This window comes from Amia ocellicauda, chromosome 11 (assembly GCF_036373705.1).
Source record: "Amia ocellicauda isolate fAmiCal2 chromosome 11, fAmiCal2.hap1, whole genome shotgun sequence".
In the NCBI taxonomy this organism is placed as follows: Eukaryota; Metazoa; Chordata; class Actinopteri; order Amiiformes; family Amiidae; genus Amia; species Amia ocellicauda.
The window spans coordinates 27,830,350-27,843,929 of NC_089860.1; the positions used below are offsets into that span (position 1 = coordinate 27,830,350).

The 13,580-nt window shown below is 40.7% G+C and overlaps 1 protein-coding gene across 1 annotated transcript in view; it reads right to left on the reverse strand.

Annotated features, from left to right (window-relative positions):
- csmd2 (CUB and Sushi multiple domains 2) overlaps positions 1 to 13,580 on the reverse strand; it is a 289,324-nt gene that overhangs the window by 265,273 nt on the left and 10,471 nt on the right. The gene's annotated exons all lie outside the window — the stretch shown is intronic.

Consider the following 13,580-nt stretch of genomic DNA (forward strand, 5'->3'; position numbering starts at 1 on the left):
GCAAACAATCAGATTAGTATGCCAAGAACATTTCTTCTTAACTTTGCCCAAAAGAATATTAGTGCCCCCCCTCCAAAAAAATGAAAAAACACTGTCATCATGTAAATAATTTACAATCTACACAAGAAATGTCCTTGTTATTTTATTGTCAAGTATTAAAAATATATATAATGTGGAAGATGTCATTGCAGCACATTCATTACCCAGACAACTGATATTTTTATAACCAAGCATACATTTTTTCTGTGTTCCTGTTATTAAAAAGCCTTTCTACCTATCATGCAAAGATTAGATTAGGGCAAGCATGTTGTAAATCTTCAAATAATCCATAAATTCAACATACTCATAAACTCTGGATATGACTCCTGGAAGCTGTTAACAGATGTAAGGATATTTTAAGGTATGTACAGCAATGGAGAAAATTCATGAGCAATACCATGAGTGCCTGAATGAGTCTGTTTAAGTATTCTACAGATTTTTTTTTTTCAGATGTGCGGTGCAGCGAAGCTTTCTTTAATGCTTCTGTGAGTTTACATTTATCGTGCACCCCTTGCAAGATCCATTTCAACAAAAATATAATTTCTTTGTAATTTCCCTTTTTGAAATTCAGAGGATATCCACTGACTGGCAATTCATCACTGGCTGTTGTGAAACACACTGGAAAACCTAGGGCATATTCCCACATTAATATCGTTTTTTGGTCTTGATCTGTATCAGTTTCAACCCAGTGTGCAAAGCAGGTAGATCTTAAAACTTCATTGTTACACTGACCTCAGTTTTGTAACCAAACAATACCTATCTATAAATCTTTTCTTATATACAGTGAGGGAAAAAAGTATTTGATCCCCTCCTAATTTTGTACGTTTGCCCACTGACAAAGAAATGATCAGTCTATAATTTTAATGGTAGGTGTATTTTAACAGTGAGAGACAGAATAACAGCAACAAAATCCAAAATTTCAAAGTTATAAATTGATTTGCATGTAAATGAGGAAAATAAGTATTTGACCCCTTCGACTTAGTACTTGGTGGCAAAACCCTTGTTGGCAATCACAGAGGTCAGACGTTTCTTGTAGTTGGCCACCAGATTTGCACACATCTCAGGAGGGATTCTGTCCCACTCCTCTTTGCAGATCCTCTCCAAGTCATTAAGGTTTCGAGGCTGATGTTTGGCAACTTGAATCTTCAGCTTCCTCCACAGATTTTCTATGGGATTAACGTCTGGAGACTGGCTAGGCCACTCCAGGATCTTAATGTGCTTCTTCTTGAGCCACTCCTTTGTTGCCTTGGCTGTGTGTTTTGGGTCATTGTCATGCTGGAATACCCATCCACGACCCATTTTCAATGCCCTGGCTAAGGGAAGGAGGTTCTCACCCAAGATTTGACGGTACATGGCCCCGTCCATCGTCCCTTTGATGCGGTGCAGTTATCCTGTCCCCTTAGTAGAAAAACACCCCCAAAGCATAATGTTTCCACCTCCATGTTTGTCGGTGGGGATGGTGTTCTTGGGGTCATTCCTCCTCCTCCAAACACGGCGAGTTGAGTTGATGCCAAAGAGCTCGATTTTGGTCTCATCTGACCACAACACTTTCACCCAGTTCTCCTCTGAATCATTCAGATGTTCATTGGGAAACTTCAGACGGGCCTGTACATGTACTTTCTTGAGCAGGGGGACCTTGCGGGCGCTGCTGGATTTCAGTCCTTCACGGCGTAGTGTGTTACCAATTGTTTTCTTGGTGACTATGGTCCCAGCTGCCTTGACATCATTAACAAGATCCTCCCGTGTAGTTCTGGGCTGATTCCTCACCGTTCTCATGATCATTGAAACTCCACGAGGTGAGATCTTGCATGGAGCCCCAGACCGAGGGAGACTGACAGTTATTTTGTGTTTCTTCCATTTGCGAATAATCGCACCAACTGTTGTCACTGTGGTCTTGTAGCCCATTCCAGCCTTGTGTAGGTCTACAATCTTGTCCCTGACATCCTTGGACAGCTCTTTGGTCTTGGCAATGGTGGAGAGTTTGGAATCTGATTGATTGATTGCTTCTGTGGACAGGTGTCTTTTATACAGGTAACGAGCTGAGATTAGGAGCACTCCCTTTAAGAGAGTGCTCCTAATCTCAGCTCGTTACCTGTATAAAAGACACCTGGGAGCCAGAAATCTTGCTGATTGATAGGGGATCAAATACATATTTCCCTCATTAACATGCAAATGCATTTTTCTGGATTTTTTTGTTGTTATTCTGTCTCTCACTGTTAAAATACACCTACCATTAAAATTATAGACTGATCATTTCTTTGTCAGTGGGCAAACGTACAAAATCAGCAGGGGATTTTTACTTTTTTCCCTCACTGTATATATACAAAAACAAAACAATCACATTCCTTATACCCAGAAATCAGGATTATAACCTTTCTTTTTTTCCTAATTAGGTAAACCATAAATGAAGAAACAAGTAACCAAGGTATTTTGATTCTAATTACTCTGTATTCACACACTACAATCAAATCCTTAAAAAGACTCAGGACTGGAAACATGAAGCCCACGCAAGTACAGAGCACCACTTTGTTTCAGTAAGTTTACAGTCACCAGAAACAATACATCAAACTGTTATGCCTTCCTAAAGGAATCAAGTCTAAAATGGCATGAACTTCAGCTAATGTTGGGAAAGAGCACAGCCTGACTCTGCAGACCTGCTACAACGCAAGCCAGCATGACTGGGGCAGCATCTCAGGAGCAATCAGTCTGTCCACTGACTGCCGCTGATAAAGCCATTATGGTCTTTACTACTCTTCATTGCACAGGATATACATTTCTGTATAAACGGCTTTTTTCTCTGTGTGCAATCAATGCTGCAGCCCAGGTATATGCGGGGATAGGCTAGTGGAATACTGACGTTATTTTTTGTCAGGGATCTGTTCTGGAAGCATTATCCCGAGCCTTAAATATCATTACCGCCACATGATACATTTTTTATTTTTAAACTACCCTATTTATGTCACACTGATGTCAGAGATGTGACGGATGACACATAGAAAGCTGGTCTTTTTTATTATTTTATAATATGCATTGAATCACACAGTTCCATTTGAAGTTCAGATATGCCCAGGTGTTACAGCAATCAACATCCAAACCTCAAATCAAATGGGTAATTAAGTAGCCTAGATATTACAATGGGAACACATTTTTTTTTTCAATCTCCTTTGATTTTAAGAACTACAAAGATAGACGGGTGACACATCTCAAGCTGTTCCAGAGACAGCCTGCTGGTCTGATGGCGTCCTGCTGCAACACCCTGAACTTCAACGCCGATTACTCTTCCAATGTGATGAGCGATAACACAACATCAATCTCACTGCTCTTGCCAGTTTTAACACACTATCTGCTTTTAAACTCCGTACTCACAACCTCTGCATATTTTACAGACTGTATTTTTCTCTTGGTGTACATTTTAGGAAGGCAAGAAAGAAATGGAAAACAGGTTGTAGTAGATGCCAAACAGACAAGGCAACAGGTGGCGGAGTGAGTGATTAGTCTCTTCTGCGAATGTGGAGCACTCTAGTGTAATGAGTTAACAGCCCTCACAGACCCTGCCGGAGCAAAACGCTCTTCCCCACCTTGTTAAATATTCATGTTTGCTTTGCCCAATGCAAGGCACGTTATGCAAATGACAGAAGTAATGATTACCATCCTCTAAGAGCTGGCCTTCCTGGCTCCGCTCCCCCCCAGCGTATTAGGACTGAATCTGCTTTCTGACGTGAATGTTAAAACTGTAACCATGTAGTGCACAGACAGAACTCAGCAGCCTCAGACAGCAGACTTCTAGCTTCTCTTTGAAAGTGAAATGGTCTTATGCCCAAATTACTGGGAGGGGATATAAAATGCATTAATTAAAGAGATAAAAGCCTACAAGCTTGACTGAAAATGTATGAAAATCCTTCAATAAAGTAAAGGAAAGGACACACATGTGCAAAGACCTATCTGGCAGAGCAAATGACTGCATTATACACTCACCTAAAGGATTATTAGGAATACCATACTAATACTGTGTTTGACCCCCTTTCGCCTTCAGAACTGCCTTAATTCTATGTGGCATTGATTCAACAAGGTGCTGAAAGCATTCTTTAGAAATGTTGGCCCATATTGATAGGATAGCATCTTGCAGTTGATGGAGATTTGTGGGATGCACATCCAGGGCACGAAGCTCCCGTTCCACCACATCCCAAAGATGCTCTATTGGGTTGAGATCTGGTGACTGTGGGGGCCAGTTTAGTACAGTGAACTCATTGTCATGTTCAAGAAACCAATTTGAAATGATTCGACCTTTGTGACATGGTGCATTATCCTGCTGGAAGTAGCCATCAGAGGATGGGTACATGGTGGTCATAAAGGGATGGACATGTTCAGAAACAATGCTCAGGTAGGCCGTGGCATTTAAACGATGCCCAATTGGCACTAAGGGGCCTAAAGTGTGCCAAGAAAACATCCCCCACACCATTACACCACCACCACCAGCCTGCACAGTGGTAACAAGGCATGATGGATCCATGTTCTCATTCTGTTTACGCCAAATTCTGACTCTACCATCTGAATGTCTCAACAGAAATCGAGACTCATCAGACCAGGCAACATTTTTCCAGTCTTCAACTGTCCAATTTTGGTGAGCTTGTGCAAATTGTAGCCTCTTTTTCCTATTTGTAGTGGAGATGAGTGGTACCCGGTGGGGTCTTCTGCTGTTGTAGCCCATCCGCCTCAAGGTTGTACGTGTTGTGGCTTCACAAATGCTTTGCTGCATACCTCGGTTGTAACGAGTGGTTATTTCAGTCAAAGTTGCTCTTCTATCAGTTTGAATCAGTCGGCCCATTCTCCTCTGACCTCTAGCATCAACAAGGCATTTTCGCCCACAGGACTGCCGCATACTGGATGTTTTTCCCTTTTCACACCATTCTTTGTAAACCCTAGAAATGGTTGTGCGTGAAAATCCCAGTAACTGAGCAGATTGTGAAATACTCAGACCGGCCCGTCTGGCACCAACAACCATGCCACGCTCAAAATTGCTTAAATCACCTTTCTTTCCCATTCAGACATTCAGTTTGGAGTTCAGGAGATTGTCTTGACCAGGACCACACCCCTAAATGCATTGAAGCAACTGCCATGTGATTGGTTGGTTAGATAATTGCATTAATGAGAAATTGAACAGGTGTTCCTAATAATCCTTTAGGTGAGTGTATATCATCACTTTGTAACATTTATGTAATTTCTCTTTGCCATATTTATACCAATGAGTTTTTGAACTTAAAAGCCTCATACAATCACTTTGAAGATTTCAGACACAATTTTCAGTCTGACATCTCTCTGAAGTGACATTGCGATTCGCCTAGCCTGATCGACAAAGGTAGATTGACGTAAAACTCTTGTCACACAAGACTAGCCTTAATTCTAACCGGTAATGCATGTAAGAAACATGTTTCTGTTACCATTCCTCGAGCGTGTCAGTCTAGACATGAAATGGATTCACATTTGCATATGGACTTGCTCATGGCTGTTTTACTCATCATAAGCAGAGCAGACCTGCACTTTCATCTGTGCTTCCTGGTATAAGATTGCACGAGTTCAACGATACAGAAGACAGACCAACACATGGCTGGAATCTGCAGCTCAAGTTAACGTATGGTATAGCCTCTCTTATCTGAAAGGCTCCTGAGCAGAGCCACTTCTTAACAACATGCTTGTAGTTGAAATATATGCATCAGATCCCAGATTCCATTGGCAGTCTCAGCCACAGAGCTTCAGCTACACCAGATTACAAAATGGGAGCTGGGGATTTGTGTACCCAAGGCACCAATGTCTCTATAGCATTGTTGCAATGTTGCACAGGAACATGAAGAAAATACAGGTTGGTCCATAAACATTTGAACAGTGACACAATTGTCATCATTTTGGCTCTGTACGCCACCACAATGACTTTGAAAGGAAACAATCATGATGTTAAAGCGTAGGCTTTCATCTTTCATTTGAGGGTAGTTATATCCAAATTGGGTGAACAGCGTAGGAATTACTCTCATTTTTATAGGTGGTCCCCCCAATTTAAGGGGCTCAAAAGTAATTGGACAAACTAACATAATCATGAATTAAATTGTGAGTTTCAATACTTGGTTGCAAATCCTTTGCAGTCAATGACTCCCTGAAGTCTGGAACCCATAGACATCACCAGATGCTGGGTTTCTTCCCTGGTGATGCTCTGCCAGGCCTGCACTGCAGCTGTCTTTAGTTCCTGCTTGTTCTTGGGGCGTTTTGCCTTTGCTTAAGTGCATTTGCAAAAACTTTCATCATCAAAATGAGGGAATATCTTTTGGAAGAATGGTGTCCATCTCTCCAGTAGAGTCCAGAGACTCGTAGAATCTGTGCCAAGAGCATTGAAGCTGTTCTGGCGGCTCATGGTGCCCAACACCTTACTGAGACACTTCATGTTTTTTCCTTTAATTTGTCACCCATCTGTATATTCTTTGACAGGACTGACATTCAAATATATATAAAAAAGCAAGAACATTATTTTTGCTGTGAGGAAACTGTTTGGAGAAGAGTTGAGGGATTCTCTCCTGCGGAAGAGATTTGGGGTTGGTCAGATGGGTGGGGTTTGTTTGTTTGTTTAAGTATGTATTTTAGAATAATGCTAAATCCCTACTCCCTGTTGCTTCGTGACTATTGCTAATGTATTTTCACAAACATCTGTCAATCATCATTATATGTTCTACTGCTTTTGTTACAAAAATAATAAAGAGGATAAAAATGTCAACACAAATAGTGCTACTACTAAACAGCAGGCACATGCACTTATATTTGGACATGTTTGCCTGTTGTAAAGCAGTTGGAGTAGATTAATGCAGATGTGTTACTGAGCACAGGTTACATTGTTTCTATTCTTGATCATTCAAGATCCTTTCATCCATATGCTTTCATCTATCTGTTTTTTTTAATTTGTACAGATACTGATGAAGAGAATCTATTTCTCTATGTACTCTATTCTGCCTTTGTATTCCTCCAGAAGACAACATGCTTTTATATTGAAACAAATGCATAAGAGGACTTCAATACATTTTTTTTAACAGATCAATATCTTGACCTCAACCCTGCTTTCTCCTGAAATAAACAAAAGGTCCAAAAGGTTCACTGTTCCTTACTGTATTTGAATGCTCGCAAAACGAAGATGTAAGCAACACATATGATGTGTTCCTGCCAAGAAGAGGAGCATTTGGTAGAAGTAACAGTCACATTTGCATTTATGTAGCTTGATGAAGGCATCACATTTGCATTTGCATTGACATGGATTTGACCCAATGGTCTGCCAAGAGCAAAATGAAAAATATGTAATGAGTACACTTCAAGTACACTGCATGTGAGCTTTAAACAGGTTCCCTCGATCTCCGTGCCAAGCAAAGGGTAAATAAACTGGTTTGTGTAACCGATATTTCCACAGGTCAGCGCCAAAGTCTGTGTATTAAAAGCACTAGGAGTCCCAGCTAACAAATGAAAAAGAAAATATGACCGTAAAAGGGACTCACAGATGTAATCTCTGGCTTTCACCAATATAAAGCATGTCTTATCACAGCATATTGTATTTTAATGCACAGTGGCCGAGCACACACTGTGCATGAGGGGCATTTAACCTCATTGTAAAAGTCGTATCAGCCATCTGAGTAGAAGAACATCAATTTATTTGTGAATGTGTGTTGGTGTGTGACCGTTTGGGTATAGAATATAACTCTGTATCATCTGATGTTTGTCTGCTAAGGGAATGGATATTCTAAAATATTTGTATGCTACAGGTTTGACTTCGATAATGCTGAGACTATTTAAGTTAGTCTCTCCAAAATAGCAAATTTGTTCCTGTATCAACTAAAATAAAAAATGATTACCACTACTGGTAAACCAATCTACTATCTAAACATATGTCTCTGGTTCATACCCCATCTACCAACATGCATTTCTCTCATTCTTCCTCAAGTTTATTGTTCAGTGCCTGGTTTCTAATGTGTCATGTTTAACTCCCTTATTGGGTGACCCACTGTCACAGAAAGCTGTATTCACGGTAATGTGTAGGTAAATGTAATTTTTGTTGTGATGTTGAAAAGCCTCGAAATGTATGAATGTCTGCCTCGATTTAAACCGCAAATTTCAATGAGATGCACAATACTGATCTGGTAAGCAGCTGAATATTTGTATTTTGAGAGAGAGACCTTGAAACTAAACAACTTCAGATCTGCCATATGCCAAATATAAATCCTAGACCTACACATATACACCGGTTTTGGAGGAGGGGGTGAAAGTGAGAGTTGATTGAGGTATTCAGCTTCATGAAACCCACTATTTCAATCACGACCTAAGACTTAAGAATACAAAATAGATTTTAAGTACAGACCTATCCATAACTGTAATCGGAGGCAGCACTTTACTCCAAGATCTGTGGGCGAGTAGAAAATAGTGAACAAGGTAATGGAAATCAGTTCACTGGGATCCTTGAGAAAACAGCTGAATGAGGTTCCCGGAACAATATTCAAGTAGCTGTCATACATCATAATTGGCTTTCTCGTTTATAACCTCTGGTAACTTTGTATGAAATAATTGCAAGATTCGATAATTCAGCCTTCCAATTTTTTAAACTGTATGCTTAAAAGGCGTGACCCAAATAAAGGCACAATAAGTCTCAAAATAAGTATTTTTTATCTGAAGCCTAAAGGATCTCTTACTGGATGAAGAAAAGACAAGGGATTTGCCATGTATAGATTCTATACACTTAGTGGGTGCAATAGAATAGTTTTGACCTCAGCATTTACAGAATAAGTAGTACTTGAAAATACATTAACGCATTTCAGCCGTGCAATTAAAAAGCTCTGAACACCGACTAGTGCACCACTTAAAATAGTTTCTTTATCCTTGATCACGTGGTCATTGAAAGGTGTTCTGAAAAACCACTGAAAGGTTTGCATTAATATTTGCCTCACAGTATTTCTATTAGCCAGCAGTTTTTACATGACTGACATGTGCATACTTCTCTAATGTACCAAACATCAGTATATGCTTAAAGTCTTACTGCGATTAAAACAGAACTTGCCGACAACTGCAGTCTGCCTGTCATACAGCCCACTTCCTTCTCAGGTAGAATCCAGGAATTGAAAGCAAAAATGTTGATGCGTGCAAAAGCTGGACAGCTCGTATTTATTCAAGGAAAAGTAAATGAAGTGGAAAAACAGAGTGATATATATATATATACACATATTATTTGGGCTTTGATTGTGATACAGAAACTAAAATTTACCTTTTTATTATTTATCTTTAAAACCCTTAGCAGTCAAAGTGAGTGGGAATATTAAGAATAGGGACACATTGCAGGATGTTAAAACAAAACAAAACAAAATCCTCTTTCAGTGAAACTGCAGTCACATGATGACCTTTTCTCATTTAAGAGACAGCTTTTTCACCTAAAGCTGAGTCAGTGGTTTTTGTAAATGCATGTGGCCAAATGAGAAGAACACATTGTCAGCCAAGTTAAGCTCAAATCAGTTTCACCTGGTCTGTAAGATAACAGTGCTGGCTACATGTACACAATTAACTTTAACAGCTGGTAGATGTACTGTGCTAGTAATATTTACAAAGGATTTGTGCAAGCAAGAACGGACTTCCTCAAATCAATTTACATGTGGGGAAATATGTTATATACTAAGCAAAACATGATATATATGTTCAGGCCACAAATTCTCCTCTCATTCGGTTTGTTATGGTCAGCACTTAAACTCCCACCTTTCGGCCAGTCAAAGTCCAGTGTCCAGGTTGTGCTGACAGGCTCTGAGATTATCACTCACATGCAATCATCTCTGTCACACCTGCTGGATCCAAGCACATCCACCTGGCTGGCCTCATTAGCTCAGAGATGCCAACTCAGGTGGCTGCTTTCAGGTTATTAAATGTAATGATGGCAGAGTTTCAACCAGCAAAATCTGTACCGCAAGAAACAAGACCAGTGGAACTTGCTAGAGTGTCAAATTGACACAGAGGACAGCTCCTCAGGTGATATAAGATAGTGTGCAATGAGTTCTGTGCTCTAGAGATCACACCTATTTTAGCAACGCATTTTCATGAAGAAATTAGCCTAATTTGCCTAAGCATAACACTTCTCACCATCTTCCTAAAATGCTGTAAGGAAGATCAACGTTTGATCATTGTCAGGGTCCATTTTTAACCCTAAACATAATTTCCACTGCATTAGGTGGGAATAAAACCTGATCATGTATGTAATAACACAGTTAACATGTGAGGTGGAAGCAGTAAATTGTCAGCTGGCATATCCATTGCTTTTCATTCCCATTATTATTTTTTTTATTATTATATTTATTTCTTGGCAGACACCCTTATCCAGGGCGACTTACAAAATAAGTGCAAACAAAGTGCAAAAATACAGAGAAGTACAAGGCATCAATCATTACAAAATCAACTAAAACAACCACTTCACAGCGTCACGAAGAGGGGAGGTGCATCTGCTGAAGAAAATGGCGAACCCTTCTCAATACAAAGTCACGGGTATCAAGGAAAATTTACCCAGTCGTACATCTAAAGCTGGAAATAGCTGGAAGAGACTCATGTGGTTTTATTGTTTCCTGAATACATTTGTGATTTTATTCTGTTATACACCTCAGTCCAATAATTAAAAAAAACAAATAATGTGGATAATAATCCTTCTCACAGGCATCCAGTTATAAAAATAGCTAGGGTCCCGCTGGCAATGCAGTGTGTGAGAGAAGGTCAGCATCTTGGCGTATTTGTTGCTTTCTCAGCGTGTCCCTCGTGCCTTTGAAGACGAACCTCTCTGAATCAAGTGAGGGTGAAAACTGGAAACCACCCAACCAATGCTTGTTTGTTTATTGTTCGGTATTAAGGCCTGAAAGTTTAGTGCAGTTCCCATGGCAACAGGGGAGAAAGGGAGAAGCTATAGAAGAGGCCGTGAAATTAATCCACCGGTCTTCCCTGCTGGGACAATGCTGCTCAGAAGCCAGAGATAAAGGGCCCTACCATTTCATCCCAGGTTACCCAGAGCAGCACTCAATACCATTAGGAAAACAATCACTAGCTCACCAGAAGATGTTGCTCAGATTTGCCCCTAGTAGCCTACTGCGAACATTAACCTGCTTGCGGTTATCCTGACAATCATTTTCCACAGATACACAGTATATGAAAAGGGACGTTTCCCCACTTTAAGGCCTAAAAGACAGAACTTCAACCAAAGCCAACAGTTCATTTTGAAGGAACGCCCAATCCAAAACTAATTCTGACCTTAGCCCAGTCAAATCTAGCTTAATCAAAATGACACTCTAAAAACAACCTACATGCAACCAGACATACACACACAAGTCCAAAGCAGAAATGTCTCATTTGCTCATTCCTTCACTAGATTACATGCCAGATAGGTCAAATGATCAATTTACCTTAAATAATGGCTATATTGACCAAATTTTCCATTCAATATTAAACATCAATAAAACATAATTTTCCTACCGATAAGTCAACGCAGCTGATTTGTTTACTTCAGAAACAGACATGCAACCTAAAAAGTCTTAATTTCCGATAAACATATTTGGCAGCCGGCAGTCTGGGCGAGTTTCCGAAAGAACTACCGGTCCATTCGTGGCCAATCAAAAGACGACAAGCATGAGATACATGCTGATGTGTGTGGGTGAACGGAGATATTGACATGCATGGCTAACATGTTGTTTGCATTTGGCTTTGTCAAAGATAAAGAGAAAAAAAGATCAAAGCTGTGAATGATGAGAAGAATTTGACTCGAATATGAGACAAGGAGCACGGGTGCTAACGAAGGATGAATCCCAGATGCAATGCCAGTCAAACATATATACACTCACCTAAAGGATTATTAGGAACACCATACTAATACTGTGTTTGACCCCTTTCGCCTTCAGAACTGCCTTAATTCTATGTGGCATTGATTCAACAAGGTGCTGAAAGCATTCTTTAGAAATGTTGGCCCATATTGATAGGATAGCATCTTGCAGTTGATGGAGATTTGTGGGATGCACATCCAGGGCACGAAGCTCCCGTTCCACCACATCCCAAAGATGCTCTATTGGGTTGAGATCTGGTGACTGTGGGGGCCAGTTTAGTACAGTGAACTCATTGTCATGTTCAAGAAACCAATTTGAAATGATTCGACCTTTGTGACATGGTGCATTATCCTGCTGGAAGTAGCCATCAGAGGATGGGTACATGGTGGTCATAAAGGGATGGACATGGTCAGAAACAATGCTCAGGTAGGCCGTGGCATTTTAACGATGCCCAATTGGCACTAAGGGGCCTAAAGTGTGCCAAGAAAACATCCCCCACACCATTACACCACCACCACCAGCCTGCACAGTGGTAACAAGGCATGATGGATCCATGTTCTCATTCTGTTTACGCCAAATTCTGACTCTACCATCCGAATGTCTCAACAGAAATCGAGACTCATCAGACCAGGCAACATTTTTCCAGTCTTCAACTGTCCAATTTTGGTGAGCTTGTGCAAATTGTAGCCTCTTTTTCCTATTTGTAGTGGAGATGAGTGGTACCCGGTGGGGTCTTCTGCTGTTGTAGCCCATCCGCCTCAAGGTTGTACGTGTTGTGGCTTCACAGATGCTTTGCTGCATACCTCGGTTGTAACGAGTGGTTATTTCAGTCAAAGTTGCTCTTCTATCAGCTTGAATCAGTCGGCCCATTCTCCTCTGACCTCTAGCATCAACAAGGCATTTTCGCCCACAGGACTGCCGCATACTGGATGTTTTTCCCTTTTCACACCATTCTTTGTAAACCCTAGAAATGGTTGTGTGTGAAAATCCCAGTAACTGAGCAGATTGTGAAATACTCAGACCGGCCCGTCTGGCCCGTCTGGCACCAGGACCACACCCCTAAATGCATTGAAGCAACTGCCATGTGATTGGTTGGTTAGATAATTGCATTAATGAGAAATTGAACAGGTGTTCCTAATAATCCTTTAGGTGAGTGTATATCTCCTAATAGATTCCTTATAGCCATGCAAACCCTAACCTTCACGTGAAAAGACGGACAGGTATATTTTTGGCTATTTTTGAGTTGGGATGGGACTCAATTCAACTACTGCTCTGCTCTGGAAATTCTGTAACCTCTGCTCTGGATTATCTGCAGGGAGCTCCTGGACCACAGTTTGGTTAATATGCACAGCAAGATGAGAGCTACATGTGAATGGGTTAAGGGGGTCTACCAGCAAGTCTGTGGACTGTGAGCGTGGCAGTGGAATTAGCACGCTTTCTGCCATCTTGTAGACTCACCAGGAGCTGGTGCTTAATAGATGTGGATAGCATGACAGCTGCTTGGCATTGAGAGGGATTACAAGGGATAACAGCCCTTAGAGCCAGTTTCAGCTCTGACTGCCGTCCTCCTCTCTGCCCTATCTGAGCGCTGTTGTCTTTTTTCTCTTTTTAGAATATTCTATTCTAATTAATGGCATGGCACACCAACATGTTGACAAGGACAGAAATTGCATTCTGCGGTAACTACGG